Genomic DNA, 19,885 nt, shown 5'->3' with positions numbered 1-19,885 from the left:
GGCATTGGGGGATTTAAGAGCAGAATATCTGAGAGAGAATCCAAATTAAAGACAGGTTACTTACTGTTAGCATAGAGATGGAAATTAATTTATAACCTCAAAACAATCTTTAAACATACTTAATATTTCAAAAGATCCCAAATTTCATTGGTTTGGCCACTGCCTTCCAAACAAAGCAACCCCAACCCCTCCATGCCTCAGTGCATAGTTTCATGAGCTGCAGTATCCAAAAAAAAATGTATTACCTGATGATTTACACCTTCTGGAAGTGAGCCTGTCCACACTTAACTAGGCTGATCCTTGCACAATGGACGTTGTCTGAGGCTTATTTCCTGGACTGCATTCATGACCTTTCCAGCTTGGCTGGGCAAACCAGAACTTGCCTTTCACTGGCCCAGGCTCTGAGGTCTCAGGGTCAATTCCTTATCAGAATGAGAAGTCAGAACTTTCTTAGAGGATCTTTCAACACAAGAACCAATAAATGAATAATGCATGAATTGCTAAACAAATGAACTCATTAGGGAAGAAACGTAAAGAACGTGTTTCAGCATGAAACAACTAAATAAATAGAATGATGAAATGCCACCAAAAAGCCTTATGATCACTTCTTTGGTACAGTTTCCGTCAGAACTACTGACGTGATCATTCTCTATCCTCTGGCAGTCACAACCTCATACCACCAACACCACCACCACTCTTTTGTTGACCAGAAACAGATAAGAGTCCAGGAATTCTTTCTATTTAACAGAAAAGGTGATGAAATCACTCTGTATCAAATATCAGTGAATAGAGCACAAGGTCTTGAATCAGGAAGACCTAAGTTCAAACCCAGCCTCAGATACTTACTGGTTGCGTGGTCCCAGCCAAGTTACTTAATCTCTCTCTGTCTCAGTTTCCTCAACTATAAAATAATAATTATAATAGCACCCACCTCTCAGGATTGTTGTGAGGACAAAGTGAGATAGCATTTGTAAAGCACTTTGCACAGTGCTTGGCACATAATAGTTTCTATATAAATGTTAGCTATCTTCATCTTCATTATTACTATTATCTGTTTTTAATGTTTGGAACTGATAATGCATAACACAATGACTAGCTCACAGGAGGAGTTTAATAAATGTTTGTGGAATGATTATAATTTTGTATATACAAAATATTTAAATAGGTAAATTAAAGACTTCAATTGTTAAAATGTTCGTCCTTTCGAATAAAGATTGTGTCATTCTTTGTTTTTGTATCACCAGGGCCCAGCAGAGTTCCTGGCACATGCATTAGGTGCTTATGAAATGTTTATTGCTTTATTGATTTATAGACTAATTTTTCCCTTAAATTAATCAGGGATCCTTTATCACCATTGGATTGAATGTTTCTTTTTATATCCTAATTAACCTTTAGAGATGTGTATTTCTTTACTAATTTTCATTCCTGCCCTTTTACACAGCCCACTTTTAATGTCCTTCCATTAACGGTCTCTCCTACTCTCTGTTCTTGACCTCCTTAAAATAGAGTTGAATTCTAAAGTGATTTCCCTTAAAAGATATAGACCAGAGGTTTTTAACCTGGGGTCCTCAGATCTCTCCTCCACCCAAGAAACCCACGGGTACATTTCAGGGGATCCATGAACTTGAACTGGAACAAATATGCATCTTTATTTTCATTAACCTCCAATTAAAACTTAGCATTTCTTTAAGTTAATTTAGAATCATTATTCTGAGAAAGGGTCCATATATCTTACCAGAGACTGCCAAAAATGTGCAGCAGACAAAAATGGTTAAGAATTTCTCATTTAGACTTTCTTGCGTTATCCATATCAACAAGCTGTTACCGAGTACCTACTGCCTATTGTATAAATGCATATTCCTTCCCCTTCCCTTCGGTTGCCTTACTATGTGCCAGATATTCTGTTAGACATTATTAAATCTAAATAACTGTAATAAGTATTCGCCATAATAAATTCTTCATGTATCCCCTTTTTTTCTCTCGGAGTTGAGGTCTTTCATTTCACAGAAGCAAAGACCATAATGTGTCTCGTTCTATTTGCTACTTGCAACTCCTGGGGCAGTTTTTTGAGTGTTGCTCTGACATTTCCCATGATAGCCTTCCTTGTAACACATTCAACATCCATTTTGAAGTCTTTTAACCTCCAAGACTACTTTCATTATTTACTATTGCATTTTGTGAAATCCTATGCTACAGTCATTTTCAGGGTTTTCTTGTGACTGTAAAAGCCTCTTTCTCTGGTGGCAGAGAGATCTCATGTTGCTACTAAATTATTCATAATGATAAGGATTTTGTGTCTTAATACAAATATTGTCAATTTGCAGTGTTATCTTTTTGAACATTTCAGTAGATCTATGACCAGGTTAGTATCCATGGGTAATCTCTCCACCAGTACTGATTGCAAAGCCTTCTCATCCTGCTCATGTCTTGTCAGGTTTTTCCACAAATCTTCCATAGGAGATCTATCCAACCTGCCAAAGACGTTTCTTTGGCTCTTTTAATATTTGACTAATACCAATGTGACACTTGGGTTATTCATCTGTTATCCCTTTCCCTAACTAAAAGATTGACCCATCTGTTCTTATAGTCATACATATCTTCAATGCCTTTCTTACAGTGTCTTAACACAGAGTAGGCACCTAATACACATTTCTGAATTTATTGTTCCATGTCACATAAGGGATCTTTCCACAAGACTTCCATGCTACCACTATGCTCTAGGGCCTAGAGTGTCTCACTCATTGAGAGAGACCCTTTGGACTTGTAATTTCAAAATGTTAATAAAATACTAGATATAGGGACGGAAGGGAGCTGAGAGACCATTGAGTTCAACCCCCTCATTTTATAGAGATGGGAACTGAAGCACAGAAAGCTGAAGTGATTTGCCCACTAGTGAGTAAGGTGAGTCTTCTCAGTGCCCCATCCACTACTCCATGGTGCTTCCTTGGCTATACACTGGCTTAGCATCAATCAAAGTTTGAAAGGTAAAGCTGCCAAAAAGTCTCATGAGCTGATGAGACATGACAAAATTAAATAAAAGATGAAAGAGAGAGAAACAAAAAAGGGAAAAAGAAAATAAAAACAAAACCAAGAGACTACCCCACAACTGCTTTTAACTCCTGCACTAAAATGTAGGTTTCATTACACAGTCTCTCTCTCTCTGCCCCCCCCTCCTCTCTTCCTCCCTCCTTCCCTCTCCTTCTCTCTCTCTCTCTCTCTCTCTCTCTCTCTCTCTCTCTCTCTCTCTCTCTCTCTCTCTCTCTCTCTCTCTCTCTCTCATACACACATACACACACACACACACACACACAACAGCAGCAGCAGCAGCATGTGGTGTTAAACTTTTAAGCATCAATATAGTGGTAATTTGCAAACCCTAGGATAGGCTAGGATAAAACTTCTTAGCCTAGAATTTAAGGCCCTCCATATTCTGTCTCTACAACTTACCTTGCCATATATATAGTCTTCTTTCACATTATTTCCATTTCATGCATTTCATTGCAGACACTAAGGCTTCTTCACTCTAATTCTGAGAGGCTGCAACATCCTCTAAGCTTCTGTCCATTAGACAAATTATTACATCAGTTTTGTGCCCTTCCTTATGTAGCTATGCTAATAAACCAACACGGTGACAGTGGAGTCACATAGACCTGTAGTTCTCTGGTAAAGCATTCTCAGTTTCTTCAACAAATCCTCAGTGTTCTAACTTGGGTGCCATTCAGCTTGTCAATATCTATCATGGAACGGGGCACCCAGAAATGAATGCAAGAATACAAGAAGTGATCTGACCAGGGCAGAGTAGAGTAATTTGTAAACCAGGCTTGTGTTCATGCAGTGAGAAAGGGGGGAGAGTGGAGAGAGCTTTGCGCCTTTCATCTCCCTTCCCCTGTGGTTTCTGAGAACATTCTGTATAAATGAGTAATACATGAGAGAAGATATCACCCCAATAATTAGTTTATCTCCATATGTTTCTAACCATGCTTTTCAAATTGATGAATCTTTCAACTAACCAGACTTACCAGTAATGTTGGTACAGGCCTAATCCTAACTACCAGAGAGGCTATTGAGCTTAAGGAGCTATAAGCTGCTGTAGGCGACAGCATCAATATGGTGAGGCCTCAGTTATAGGAGAGCCATCACATTACCTACAGAGGAGAAAACAGGCCCAGATCAGAAATGGAACAGGTCAAAGCTCCATGAGGGTCAGTAGTGGGAGTGAGTTCATGAGTAGCCGCTGCACTTGCAGCCTGAGTGAGATCAGAAAAGCCAGTCTTATAAAAGAAAAACAGATAGAGACAGAGACAAAGAGAGACAGAGAGAGACAGAAAGACACACACACATATGTACATGAGCACACAGAATGTCAACCTAATCCTCTCCAAAGCTAGCATGGGCCAGTATCAGCCAAGCTTACATAAAGGAGCTATGTTAACCCCACAGAGGTTACTTAGTATATTTTTCCTTACTTAGGTCACAGGATCATAAATGTAGAGTTAGAAGGAATCTTGGAGATCACTGAGTCCAAACCATTCATTTTACAGAAGAGTAGTCAAAAGAAGAGGTTAACTGATTTGCCAGGGCCACTATCTGTCTCATTGTCAGAATTTGAACCCAGGTCTTTTGACTCCAAAGCCAATATACTTTCCACTGTATCACACTGATATTCCCTTCACTCTTCCCTGTAAGACTCCAGAAAGAAGAGAGAAGGAATTGAATTCTTAGTAATATATAGTTATATCACATATAGATATAGATATATTCATATCTGCATGTGTATGTAAATTATTTTTAAAGGAGACTCAGAAAGGTTATAGCTGCCATGATGGAGCCATTGGGCCAAGTGAAGAAAGCCTGGGTATAAGCAAATATGTGAACAATCTAGGAACCAAAGCACCATCTCATCTCAAACTGATACAAAGCTCCAGCCTAAGCAGAACTACTTTTTAAAAAAAATTTTAATGTTTTTCCTGAATTTAATAAAAAAGAGAATCTTTTCATGTACAAAGTAGAATAGGAATAAGAGGATTTTATGGGAAACTGCACATTTCTATTAGAGTTTGCTTTTTTTAAAGTACATAATAAATTCAAAATGTTACTTTCAAAACTGTCCCAATTTGGTAGAACAGGGCATCTCTGCTTCTCTGCTTAGCCCTTTGGCACATTCTGTGTCTCCGACTTTAAGCAACCAACAGCATACCTCATTACACAAGGCCTTCTTAAGTAATACATACAAGATGGGAGAATACCAATGCAGACAGACAGGGAGATCCTTCCAGACATCCAGGATCCCCAAAGCTTCATTGCTTTGCTGCACAGAGGTCCCTGGGGGCTCTCTTTATGGGTTAAATTTATACACATTATCTCTGAATCTCTCCTAATGCACAGGACCAGTCATTTCATTCCCCTTCTCAAAAATCTTCAACAGCTTCCTCTTGTCAAGAGGATAAAACTCCTTAGCCTAGAATATAAGGCCCTCCCAATTCTGCCTCCACAACCTACCTTACTACAGTCTTCTTTCACATTATTTCATGCATTCCCTGTTCAAGGCCACCTTGGCTATAACTCAACAGGGCATCTTCTCTTTCCAAGTAGTCACACAGGGTGTTGTCCACACCTGGACTCCCATGACACCACATTGCATCCTCTTCAGTTTTCTCATCTATAAAATGCCAGGTTTGGCCTTTAATGAATGCTGAAATCCTTCTCATTCTTCAAGAGTAAACATCTCTCCCCCAGAAAATGACAAACTACTTATTACTAATGCTAATAACAGGTGCCACAGTGAATAGAGCTGAACTCAAGAGTCGGGAAAACATGAGTTCAAATCCTCCCCCAGACACTTCCTAGCTATGGGACCCTGAGCAAAATCACTTAACCTCTCTATGTCTTGGTGTCCTCATCTGTAAAATGGGGATAATAATAGACATCCCAAACTACATCCCAAGGTTGCTATGAGGGACAAAGGACATAATATTTGTAAAGTGCTTTGCAAACTTTAAAGTTTATATCATAAATATTCATTATTATTATTATGTTAATATCCTCACATTTATATTGCACTTTCAGGTCTACAGAAGACTTTCCTCACAACATACCTGTTAAGTAAATAATGTTATTATTTTACAAATAAGGTTTAAAGAGGTAAATGTTTTCTCCAAAGTCAAAACAGCGTTAGATCCTAATCTCAGATCTTCTGACTCTCAAATCAGCACTTCTTTCTCTGCTATATCACACTGACATGGGACCTGGAAAAGATTTACAAAATCTCATTCAGATGCTAGTTTTTATCTTCTCTCAGTGGTGCATAGATAGGTCACATTTACTAAGGAAGCAAATGATCTCCCCTTATTTTGAAGCTCCCAGATCCAACTTCATGCTTTCCCATCTTTTCCATAAGGGGTAAAATTATTAAGATGGAACTTTGGGCAGCCACTGTGACCACAACAATCCTGATGTCAAAATAGAGCTGACTCAGTTTTCTCAGAAGGAATAGGTCACCTCTAAATTAATTTTTAGCCCTAAATCATACAGTTCTATGTATTTCATAGACTTTCAGAGCAAGGAAGGACTTTCAAGGCCAAACCTAGCATTTTATAGATGAGAAAACTGAGGAGGGTACGATATAGTACCATACGAGTCAGTCATGGAATCACAGTCAAATCTAGCTGGGTTTTTCGGAGACTAACTCCCACAGCTGAGTTATCATTAGGGATTCTAAAGCAAGTAAATACTCTCTTTGTCTAGAAAGTAAGGAAAGAGATACTCTGATCCCCAAGGAGCTGAACTGAGGGACAGTTTTCAGCAATGACTACTAAAATTCTGGTCATCAATAAACTATATAGATGTTCAATCGGAGATGGATTAAACCTGCTAATAATTAAACCTGTTCGTGGCATTCTGAAAACTTTCAGAAGTTAAAAAAAAACTTGGAAGTTTAATAAAGAGTGTAACACTCTCATTTAAATATACTGAACAACCCGCATCCCATAACAGATCACAGGATACTAGACCTAGGGCTGAAATGGACCTTAGAGGCCACTTAGTCCAACTTACTCATTTAACAGATGAGGAGGCAAAGGCCCAGATAAGGTAAGTTATTTGAATAAGGCCACACAAGTAATACAAAGGAGAAAAAAGATTCCAGTTCACATTCTCTGACTCCCATGACACCATATTGTACCCTCCTCAGTTTTCTCATCTATAAAATGCTAGGTTTGGCCTTTAAAGTCCCTCCTTGCTCTGAAAGTCTATGAAATACATAGAACTGTATGATTTAGGGCTAAAAATTAATTTAGAGGTGACCTATTCCCTCTGAGAAAACTGAGAATCCCCCCCCCCCTTCGAACCCAAATTACATAGTAATTTGCCTAAGGTCAAAGAGACAGCTAATAAACAGAGCTAGGATTCCACTCCAGGTCTTCCACTTATAAATACCACCCTTGTCTCTTAACCATCAGTCGACCCCTTCATGTACCTTGAATCGACAGAGTATAATGAAAATTCCCTCTTTAAATAATCGTTATCTTATACACTGGATTTCATCTTGTTATTGTCTGCATGCTTCAGAGCCGATCATTATTGCAAAAGCTATAACTCTCATAAGAAGCATTTGGCTAGGCCTTCTGTTATGAAGTGTATTTGAAAAGATAGCTGATTGAAATCAATCACCATGATCACGCTGATTGGAAGACTGAATTTGGGCTGCCAGCTAATAACATCTGTGTCATTGGGGCTATGAACCAGAAATAAAGACTCATATTTTTATGTAGCCAAAATGTTTACTTTCCTCAAAAATAGGCCTGGGAGGTAGGTAGTATATGTATTATTTTACCCATTGTACAGATTAAAGAGCTGAACCTCAAGGAGATTTAAGAGAATGCCAATTTGAATAAGTACTGAACCCCTTAGGCTACCCATCTTTCCAATATGCCACATTCTTTCTTACTGAAAAGTCAAAAAGGTGGTACTATGAGGAAGGGGAAAAAATATTAATTCAAACATCACTCATTTAGTATTTGCTCTTCATTCAACAAAAGGTTACTTTTGCCCTGCCTATGAAAAAGGGAGTTTGTTAAGTAAGTCAATGGTGTAGACAAGAGTACAGTGCATGACACATAGTATGTACTTTAAAATGCTTTTTCATTCTTTCATTTATTAGAAAGGGATGGTTTAACTTACAAGGGAAAACGTTGTTTTGGGGTATTTTAGACTTCTCTATCAACATTTTTCTACTGCAGGTAAATATGTTATCAGTCTCTATGATTATGCTTAAACTGAAGGCTAAAATTGCATTTCTTTAAAACTATTCTATCACTCAGACTGATTCAAACAACTCTTCCCTCCCTCTTCCAATTATGCTTAGTGAGTGAGGTTCTGCTTAATGCAATTAGCCTCTATTTTACAGATGAAGGACATTCTTCTCAGCTATTAGGAAGAAGAAATATCTTCAATTAATCATCGGCTCATATGATTTGGAGTTCAACCTCCTACATTATTTTAGAAATCCAACATTTGGAAACCTTGAGCGACCTGTCTGAGGTCCAAATTTAAACAGCAGAGTCAATGTTCGAACCCGGGTCTTCAAACTCCAAATTGAATAGCTTTCTTTTGCAGTATGTCCATTATCCTCCCTCCACATAGGACAAATTATTTCTCCAAGATTATACGCATTCACAACTCATCCCCTATATTTTCAGTCTGCAGCCTCTTTTATCACCGTAACTACGGTTCAGAAATGGATATGACAACACATATTTATATAGCACTCTAAGCTATATTATTGAGTTCATTTTACAGAGAAAGAAAGTGACACTAAAAAATTCAACTGACTTTTTAAAGGTCATATAGCTAGTGTCAAAGGCAGGACTCTAGCCCAAGTCTTTAAGACTCCATCTAGTTGAGAGATGCAAGAAAAGCATGAGAAGCAGGTCAGCACCTTGCTAAAGGAGACCCAAAAAAATGCTGAAGAAAATAACACCTTGAAAAATAGGCTAACTCAATTGGCAAAAGAGGTTCAAAAAGCCAATGAGGAGAAGAATGCTTTCAAAAGCAGAATTAGCCAAATGGAAAAGGAGGTTCAAAACCTCACTGAAGAAAATAGTTCTTTCAAAATTAGAATGGAACAGATGGAAGCTAATGACTTTGTGATAAATCAAGCAATCACAAAACAATACCAAAAGAATGAGAAAAATGGAAGAAAATGTGAAATATCTCATTGGAAAAACAACTGACCTGGAAAGTAGATCCAGGAGAGACAATTTAAAAATTATGAGACTACCTGAAAGACATGATGAGAAAAAGAGCTTAGACATCATCTTTCATGAAATTATCAAGGAAAACTGCCCTGATATTCTAGAACCAGAGGGCAAAATAAGTACTCAAGGAATCCACAGATCACCTCCTGAAAGAGATCCAAAAAGAGAAACTCCTAGGAACATTGTGGCCAAATTCCAGAGTTCCCTGGTCAAGGAGAAAATATTGCAAGCAGCTAAAAAGAAACAATTCAAGTATTGTGGAAATACAATCAGGATAACACAAGATCTAGCAGCTTCTACATTAAGGGATCAAAGGGCGTGGAACGTCATATTCCAGAAGTCAAAGGAACTAGGACTAAAACCAAGAATCACCTACCCAGCAAAACTGAGTATAATACTTCAGGGAAAAAATGGTCTTTCAATGAAATTGGGGACTTGCAAGCATTCTTGATGAAAAGACCAGAGCTGAAAAGAAAATTTGACTTTCAAACACAAGAATGAAGAGAAGCATGTAAAGGTAAACAGCAAAGAGAAGTCATAAGGGACTTACTAAAGTTGAACTGTTTACATTCCTACATGGAAAGAAAATATTTGTAACTCTTGAAACTTTTCAGTATCTGGGTAGTGGGTGGGATTACACACACACACACACACACACACACACACACACACAGAGCGCAGAGTGAATTGAATAGGATGGGATCATATCTTAAAAAAATGAAATTAAGCACTGAAAGAGAAATATATTGGGAGGAGAAAGGGAGAAAAAGAATGGGGCAAATTATCTCTCATAAAAGAGGCAAGCATTCTCGGGGGCGGAGCCAAGATGGCGGAGTAGAAAGACGCACATACACATAGCTCCGAACCCACAACCCACAGAACGGCTAGAGGGGACCAACTCACGGTGAATTCTGCACCCAGAGGCCACGGAATATTGGAGCGAGGGAGATTTCTGTTCCGGAGAGACCTGCAAACCTCTTGCGGGGGGTCCTTCACGCTGCAGACTGGGCGCCAGGACTGGGAGCTGAGTGCAGCCCTGCAGCGGCCGCGACACCGTGAAGAAAAGATCCGAGTGCGCTACGGGGACGGGATCTCCAGTGGCCACGCGGGTCCCTCCACCCACAGAGGGACCTGCAAACCTCTCGCAAAAGGTCCGTTGCGCTGCAGACACGGAGCCCAGCCCAGACCTGTGGCGGCTGCGGCTCTGAGAGGTACAGATCCGAGCAGGCTTCAGGGACGGGATCTCCAGCGATGGCACAAGCCCCTCCACCCACAGGTGACGGGGGTCGGTGAGAGAGTCTCTTTGGCGGGTCGAGAGGGGAGTGGGGTGCCCCCATGGCTCGGGCCCCCCCAGGAAATAGAAGGTGAGAGGCGGCTGCAGACAGGGGCTCCCCAAATGGGCGGGAGCCTGGATCCATTGTGGAAGGTCTGTACATAAACCCCCTGAGGGAACTGAGCCTGAGAGGCGGCCCTGCCCCCACCTGACCACCTGAACTTAATTCTCACACTGAATAGCAGCCCTGCCCCTGCCAAAAGCCCTAAGGCAGGAAGCAGCATTTGAATCTCAGTCCCCAAACGCTGGCTGGGAGGACCAGGAGGCGAGGTGGGTGTGAGGAGAATATTCAGAGGTCAAGTCACTGGCTGGGGAGAATGCCCAGAAAAGGGAAAAGAAATAAAACTATTGAAGGCTACTTTCTTGGAGAACAGACATTTCCTCCCTTCCTTTCTGATGAGGAAGAACAATGCTTACCATCAGGCAAAGACACAGAAATCAAGGCTTCTGTGTCCCAGCCCACCAAATGGGCTCAGGCCATGGAAGAGCTCAAAAAGAATTTTGAAAATCAAGTTAGAGAGGTGGAGGAAAAACTGGGAAGAGAAATGAGAGGGATGAAAGAGAAGCATGAAAAGCAGATCAGCTCCCTGCTAAAGGAGAACCAAAAAAATGTTGAAGAAATTAACACCTTGAAAACTAGCCTAACTCAATTGGCAAAAGAGGTTCAAAAAGACAATGGGGAGAAGAATGCTTTCAAAAGCAGAATTAGCCAAATGGAAATGGAGATTCAAAAGCTCACTGAAGAAAATAGTTCTTTCAAAACTAGAATGGCACAGATGGACACTAAGGACTTTGTGAGAAAGACAGATATCACAGAACATAGCGAGAAGATTGGAAAAATGGAAGATAATGTGAAATATCTTACTGAAAAAACAACTGACCTGGAAAATAGATTCAGGAGAGACAATGTAAAAATTCTGGGACTACCTGAAAACCATGATCAAAAGAAGAGCCTAGACATTATCTTCCATGAAATAATCAAGGAAAACTGCCCTGAGATTCTAGAACCAGAGGGCAAAATAAATATTCAAGAAATCCACAGAACACTGCTTGAAAGAGATCCAAAAAGAGAAACTCCTAGGAACATTGTGGCCAAATTCCAGAATTCCCAGGTGAAAGAGAAAATATTGCAAGCAGCTAGAAAGAAACAATTCAAGTATTGTGGAAATACAATCAGGATAACACAAGATCTAGCACCCTCTACATTAAGGGATCGAAGGGAATGGAATAGGACATTCCAGAAGTCAAAGGAACTAGGACTAAAACCAAGAATCACCTACCCAGCAAAACTGAGTATAATACTTCAGGAGAAAAAATGGTCTTTCAATGAATAGAGGATTTTCAAATTTTCTTGATGAAAAGACCAGAGCTGAAAAGAAAATTTGACTTTCAAACACAAGAATGAAGAGAACCATGAAAAGGTGAACAGCAAAGAGAAGTCATAAGGGACTTACTAAAGTTGAACTGTTTACATTCCTACATGGAAAGACAATATTTGTAACTCTTGAAACATTTCAGTATCTGGGTACTGGGTGGGATTACACACACACACATGCACACACGCACACATACATAGAGACAGAGTGCACAGAGTGAATTGAAGAGGATGGGATCATATCTCAAAAAAAAATGAAATCAAGCAGTGAGAGAGAAATATTGGGAGGAGAAAGGGAGAAATTGAATGGGGCAAATTATCTCTCATAAAAGAGGCAAGCAAAAGACTTATTAGTGGAGGGATAAAGAGGGGAGGCGAGAGAAAATCATGAGGTCTACTCTCATCACATTCCACTAAAGGAAAGAATAAAATGCACACTCATTTTGATAGGAAAACCTATCTCACAATACAGGAGAGTGGGTGATAAGGGCACAAGCAGGGTGCGGGGGAGGATAGAAGGGAGGGCATGGGGAGGAGAATGCAATCCGAGGTCGACACTCATGGGGAGGGAAAGGATCATAAGAGAATAGAAGTAATGGGGGACAGGATAGGATGGAGGGAAATACAGTTAGTCCTATACAACACAACTAGTATGGAAATCATTTGCAAAACTACACAGATTTGGCCTATATTGAATTGCTTGTCTTCCAAAGGGAAGGGGTGGAGAGGGAGGGAGCTAAAGAAGTTGGAACTCAAAGTGTTAGGATCAACTGTAATGTTCTTACCACTAGGAAATAAGAAATACAGGTTAAGGGGTAAAGAAAGCTATCTGGCCCTACAGGACAAAAGAGAAGATGGAGACAAGGGCAGAGAGGGAGGATAGAAGAGAGAGCATATTGGTCACAGGGGCAATTAGAATGCTTGGGGTTGGGGGGGGAGGGGATAAAAGGGGAGAAAATTTGTAACCCAAAATTTTGTGAAAATAAATGTTAAAAGTTAAATAAAAAAAAAATCATAGAAGAAAAAAAAAAGAGGCAAGCAAAAGACTTTTTAGTGGAGGGAAATAAAAGGGAGGTGAGAGAAAAATATGAAGTTTACATCTCATCACATTCCACTAAAGGAAGGAATAAAATGCACACTCATTTTGGTATGAAAACCTATCTTACAATACAGGAAAGTGGGGGAGAAGGGGATAAGCAGGGTCGGGGGGATGATGGAAGGGAGGGCAATGGAAGGAGGGAGCAATCTGAAGTCAACACTCTTGGGGAAGGACAGGATCAAAAGACAGAATAGAAGCAATGGGGGACAGGATAGGATGGAGGGAAATATAGTTAGTCTTACACAACACGACTATTATGGAAGTCATTTGCAAAACTACACAGATATGGCTTATATTGAATTGCTTGCCTTCCAAAGGGAATGGGTGGGGAGGGAGGGATGAAGAGAAGCTAGAACTCAAAGTTTTAGGATCAACTGTGGAGTACTGTTCTCGCTAATAGGAAATAAGAAATACAGGTAAAGGGGTATAGAAAGTTATCTGGCCCTACAGGACAAAAGAGAAGATGGGGACAAGGGAAGGGAGGGATGATAAAAGAGAGGGCAGATTGGTGATAAGGGCAATTAGAATACTTGGTATTTTGGGGTGGGGGGAGGGGACAAATGGGGAGAAAATTTGGAACCCAAAATTTTGTGAAAATGAATGTTAAAAGTTAAATAAATTAATTTTTAAAAAATTTAAAAAATAAAAAAAGACTCCATCCAGTTCTTCCATTATAACACATCTCTTCCTTTGTTTCCCTCTAGTAGAGACAAACCAATTCAAAAACTTTAATGATTCTCTCTACATGAACCTAAGTAGGCCATATATGGTAAAATGGGATGGGAGCTGCTCTTGAAGTCTTCCACTTACTTATTACTTGGATGAACCAGGGTAAGTAATAGCTTCACTGGGCCTGAAAATTCTGATCTGTAAAATGAAAAGTGTGAACTTTGATGCCCTCTTTCAGTTCCTAAATCCTATGATTGAGAGGCCACTCTGGATAGAAAACAGTATGGGTTTACCACCATCTTGTGGGCACTGGGGATTTTGCATATCTCTCTTAGGAACAGGGAAGTGACCAATTGTTTTAAGGAGTTAGTATTTTTAAGACTCATTGATGAGGGAATGGATTTTAAAATTTTAAAATATTTCGTATGTAAGATAATGGAATACCATTGTGCAATAAGAAATGAAAAATATGAGGAATTCAGAGAAACATGGGAAGGCCAGTATGAACCCAAGCAGGAGGATAATACATACGATATCTTCAGTAAAATAAATGAAAAGAACCCTACAAGGAAGCCAAACTCTGACTAACTATGATGACCAGTATTGGTCCAGGAAAACATACACCTCCCTTCTCTCTACAAATAAGTGTTTAACTACAATGGCAGAAAGGTACATATCCTGTCAAACAGTTGCATTAACTGTTTCTCCTTAACTGGTTTTCTTTGACAGGAAGGAGGGTGATAGATCAGAAAATGATTACAAAATAAGGTATCAATAATCTTATTTTTAATAACAAATATCCAGATTTTTTTAAAAAATCTTTAAGATAAAACTTTGCCTACATTTTAATATGACAACTAATTTACTGACCATATTGTTAACCAACCCTAAATTATTTTCCCTTTTGCTGGCATTGTTTCCTTCTCCTGGAATTAAAAAATGGAAACATTTTCACAAAAGATAATACAGTTGCTATATATAAGATTAAGCTTCCATTATTTCACCCTTAAGCTTAAAATGTTACATATGCATTACCATTACCAACACCCAACACTGAATACTTAACATGTGTAGAATCCATTTACAGAGGCCCTTGATCCTTCACAAATCACCTAAATGACTAAAGAACTCTTAAGAATTGAGATCCCTGGATAAGAAATCTATTTTTTAAAAAATGCAAATGTGGCTAGGTGGGAGATACGGTTCAACAGCAAGTCAAGTGAGACACTGGTAGAGTAGAAATTCAATATTGACTAAGTCATATGATTTGGCTTCCAAAAAAAGCTTATTTCATCTTGGGCTAAATGAATAGAAGGAAAGGTGTCCAGAAACAGTGGTGATAGTCCCTCTGTCTTTTACACTGGTAAGGTCATTTATAGAATAGAGTGCTCAGTTCTGATAAAGTGGACATAACCAGAAGAAAATAACCAGAATCATAAAGGAACTGTTCAATTCAACTTACATTTAGTAAGTTTCTATTAGCCAGGAACTGTGCTAGGCACTTAGGAATACAAAGGGGAAAAAGGATCCCTGTCTTGGAGGAGCTTATTGAGGCCATCAAAAGGTATCCAAAAAAGTTAGCACAAAATCAACACAAAGTAATTAGCGGGTGGCATTCATAACTGGGAAGGTGTAGATAGACTTCCCACAAAAGGTAGTCTTTGAGTTGTGCTAAAAAGTTATATCTAATTATTTTCTACGGACACACATGCACACTCCATTTTCAATTTACAGATCCTTTGATCAGACCAACAAGCTAATGAAAAAATATACTCTCCCTGGTCCTCACTGGTTACAGTCCACTCTTATCAGCTGCCTATTATCCCATGACATTTAACCATGGTGGTGGTGATGGTTGTTTACTCATTTCAGTCATGTCCCAGTCTTTATGACCCTTTATGAGGTTTGCTTGACAAAGATACTGGAGTGGTTTGCCATTTCCTTCTCCAGCTCACTTCAGAGATGAAGAAATTGATGACTTCCCCAGAGTCACACAGGAATAAGGAAATAAATAGCTGGCCCAAGTAAATGGTACCAAAAGGTGACAATTACTTTTCTATACCACAGTGGTGCAATGAATGGAGTACCAGGTCTGGAGTCAGGAAGATCTGAGTTCAAATCAGACCTCAAATACTTACTAGCTGTGTGACCCTGAGCAAGTCACTTAACCCTGTTTGCCTCAGTTTCCTCACCTGTGAAATGATCTGGAGAAGAAAACGACAAACCACTCCAGTATCTTTGCCAAGAAAACTCTAAATGTAGTTACAAAGAGTCAGACACAACTGAAACAAATTAACAACAACGCAATTGCCCCAGAATGAATCTCTGGAACTTAGGAAATAACCTAGGAGAAGCTAGAATGCTTTGCCAGTTCCTGACCCAGTAAGGAGTGTTCATTTATGCAAGGAATATCTCTTGTATAGGAAAGTAAGAGAAAAAATACTGAGATTTGTATTCACCAAATTTCAATGTCTTTTCTCTTGCCTACAGGCATTTGGCATCATAATGTAGAAAAGGATCAATGTGTCTGAACCTGGAATACATAACCAGGACTCCCTTGGACATGATACACCATAAAATTCTTATGTCCTGACCAAGCTGAGCAGAAATAATAATGCAAGGAAGTATATAGTCTTAAGGAGAGAACCAGAGTATAATGCATCACCAGAATTTTAATGCAAGAAGATCTGTGCCACTCATCAGGTGAGAAACATTCTGGGGTTTCCTTCCTGGAACTGTTGCTAGAGAAGCCTCAATAGGATGCTAGGCCTGACACTAACTGCTATAAACAATACAGATTTGTGGGAGGCATCACAGCAGAAGTTGCTGAACTGATTCCAGGAATTACATGGGGCAATGCCTCCTGGACATTGGGGGATTATAGATTGCTAAGACTTTCCATTTATCCTTGGGAAGGGGTTTTTCATTGAAGAATGATATTTTTCAAGAACTTCCTCGAGGTTCTATTTTGTTTCCTTTTTTACCTTGCAATCAAATTTTCGTTTGCTAATTTTGTGACCTCTGCATGAGAAGACAATTGGCATCACCAAGATGGTAGATGGTGTCACAGGTAACCATTTTCAATGCTTTTCTGAATTGGCACTTTGAATCCCTAAAATGAACAAGCTGTTTCAGCTCTCCGAGCCTCCGTTCAACTAGTATTTCTTAAATAGTTCAATTTCACTTTTGGCATGAAGTAGAGAAAGATTTTAAGTATTTTTCCCTTTTTTTGTTGATTGGGATTAGTATTTACACTAATCTGCTGCTACATATTATTGCTCAGATCTGAACAAATTGGCACCAGACAAGTCTCAAAAATCGAGAGGCATTGGGGCAAGATAGCTGAAAAACTATATCCAATGCTATAGGAACATGGTAGTTCAAGAGCATCTTAAAAGATGAGCTGGCAGTAAGCAGAGGGAAATCTCTAGTGTAACACAAAATTGAATTTAATGGCTTCTAAGTCTCTTTCAGCTCTAAAGCTTTGCTCCTAGGACTATGGTTTCACTTAAGAAACTTAAACCCATTTTCCTAACATGGGAACCAAAAAAGCTGTACCAGTCTTAGTGTGGAACAAGAATTTCAGACTTCTCCACAGCTCTACCATGAAATTACATTAGACTAGGGGTGGGGAATCTGTGGTCTTCAGGGCCACACATGGCCTTCTAGGTCCTCTGGTGCCGCCTTCTGACTGAGTTCAAGTTTTACAGAACAAGTACCTTTATTAAGGGGATTTGTTCTGTGAAGTTTGGATTCAGTCACAGGGCCACACTTGAGGGCCTAGAGGGGCATATGCAGCTTTGAAGCTACAGGTTCCCCACCTCTGCGTTAGACCTTTGTTCCTCCTCCACCAAAAATACAGAGGACAGTTTAGGAATATTGGCTCAAATCTGAAACTATGCCCAAAGAGCTATAAATTGTGACCCAGCAATACCACTACTAGGTGTGTTTCCCAAAAAACATCAAAGTGAGCTAAAATAGAACAATATAGGAAACAACCAAAATTGTGTATATTTTCGTTTTTAATATAATTATATTGCTAATTTTGTGACATTTGTATGAGAAGTCACAATATATAAATATAAAATCATTCTTCCACCTATGGTTTAAATCCAACTCAATTACAGGGAAATTTTTTAAAACATATATTGCTATGGGGGGCAAGATTTTATTGAAAATTTTGCAATCAATATTCATCAATGATATTGGTCTATTATTCTGTTTCGTCTTTCCTTGGTAAAGGTATTAGAATTACATTTGTCTCTCAAAAGTAGTTTGGTAGTGTTTTCTTTCTCCATTTGTAAGAATGATTTTGTAGTACAGGTATTAACTTTTCTTTAAAGGTTTGATAGAATTCTTCTATAAAACCAGCTGCCCCAGGGTCACTCCCTATTTTCAGCTTCGGTAGTTCCTTTACAGTTAAATTTCATTTTCTGAAATTGGATTGTCTAAGATCTCTATTTGGTGTTCTATTAGTTTGAATATTTTACATTATTTCCTAAAAATCTTCTGTTTCCTTTAAATTCTATTTTGTTTGGTATATAAAGGTATAGTAGGTTCTGATAATTATTTTATTCCTTTTATGATTTCACCAAATTCATTTTTTTCTGTAATTTAATTTTCTGCCTCTCTTTAAATCAAGTTATCTACAAATTTCTTAATTTCACTAGTTTTTTCAAAGAACTAGATTTTAGTTTTGTTCTTCAGCTCTCTATTTCTTTTGGTTTTTATCTATTTCTACTGTAATTTTTAAATTTCCTATTTTGTATTTGGGGTTTGTTCATTTGTTGATTTTTTCATTTAATTGCTTATGAAGTTCACTAATTCTTTTTTACATACTCTGTTCATGTATGTTCTCAGAGATATAATTGTTCCTCTAAGGACTGTTTGGAGTTACATATCAGAAATTCTAATGTGCTGTCTCCCTATTCTCATTCTCTTTTGCATAGCTGTTGGTTGTTTATACGTTTGTTCTTTGACCCACTCAATATTCATAATGTCATTAACAAATCTCCATTCGTGTCTGTAAAAAATATAACACCAAAGAGATCAAAGAAAAGGGGAAATGACTTATTTGTGAAAAAATATTTATAGCAACTCTTTTTATGGTAGCAAAGAATTGGAAATTGAGGAGATGCCCATCAATTGGGATATAGCTGAACAAGTAGTAATATATGATTGTGATGGAATACTATTGTGCTATAAGAAATAACGAGCAGGATGCTTTTAGAAAAACATTGGAAGAACTATGTGAATCGGTGCAAAGTGAAGTAAGCAGAACCAGACCATTGTGCACAGTAACAACAATACTGCAATGCTTGTAATGCTGACGATCTACTGTGAAAGATTTAGCATTGATGAAGATAATGATCCAAAACAATTCCAAAAGACTCTTGATGAAAACTGCTATCCACCTCCAGAGAGAAAATAGATGAATTCTGAGTACTAATTTTAACTTTATTTTTCTTTTACTTTTGGAGGAAGTTTTTGCAACATGACTAATATAGAAATGTTTTGCATGACTTCAAACGTATAACTGATATTATATTGCCTTCTCAATAGGTGCAGGAAGGGTAGGAGAGTGGGAGAGAATTTGAAACTCAAAAAATTTTTAAATGAATGCTAAAAAATGTTTAATATAAGAGAAATAGTTAACAAAACAGATAAAAAATAGAATCCCAAAACCCTGCCTGTTACTTGAGTATAAATGAACATTTCTTTACATCTTATACATTTTCAGGGGTAGATAAATTAAATTTGCCTTCTACCCAGTATCTATATCATCAACTTAAATTCAGAAGGAACCTTAATAGCCACTGATTCCAACAGCCTCATTTTACAAATAGGGAAAGAGAAGTCCAGAGAGATTGAGTGACTTACTTTGGCTCTCACAGCTAGCAAAGTTCTTGAATCTGAATATGCCCTTGGGTCATCCTAATTATAAACCCAGAACTCTATCCATGGTGCCACCTAGCCACCTCTACAAGACAATGCCTCAGTTGGGAACTCCCATTTGGGGAAACCATGGCAAAGCTAAACCTAGGATTTTGGAGACTTCCCAGGAATAAAACTGTGGAATAGAAACATAATGAGCCCTATATGTGGAACAGAATAAACAGAACCAAAAGAACAATGCATATAATGGCTACAGTATT

This window comes from Notamacropus eugenii, chromosome 1 (assembly GCF_028372415.1).
Source record: "Notamacropus eugenii isolate mMacEug1 chromosome 1, mMacEug1.pri_v2, whole genome shotgun sequence".
Lineage (NCBI taxonomy): Eukaryota > Metazoa > Chordata > Mammalia > Diprotodontia > Macropodidae > Notamacropus > Notamacropus eugenii.
This window is presented reverse-complemented; position numbering follows the sequence as displayed.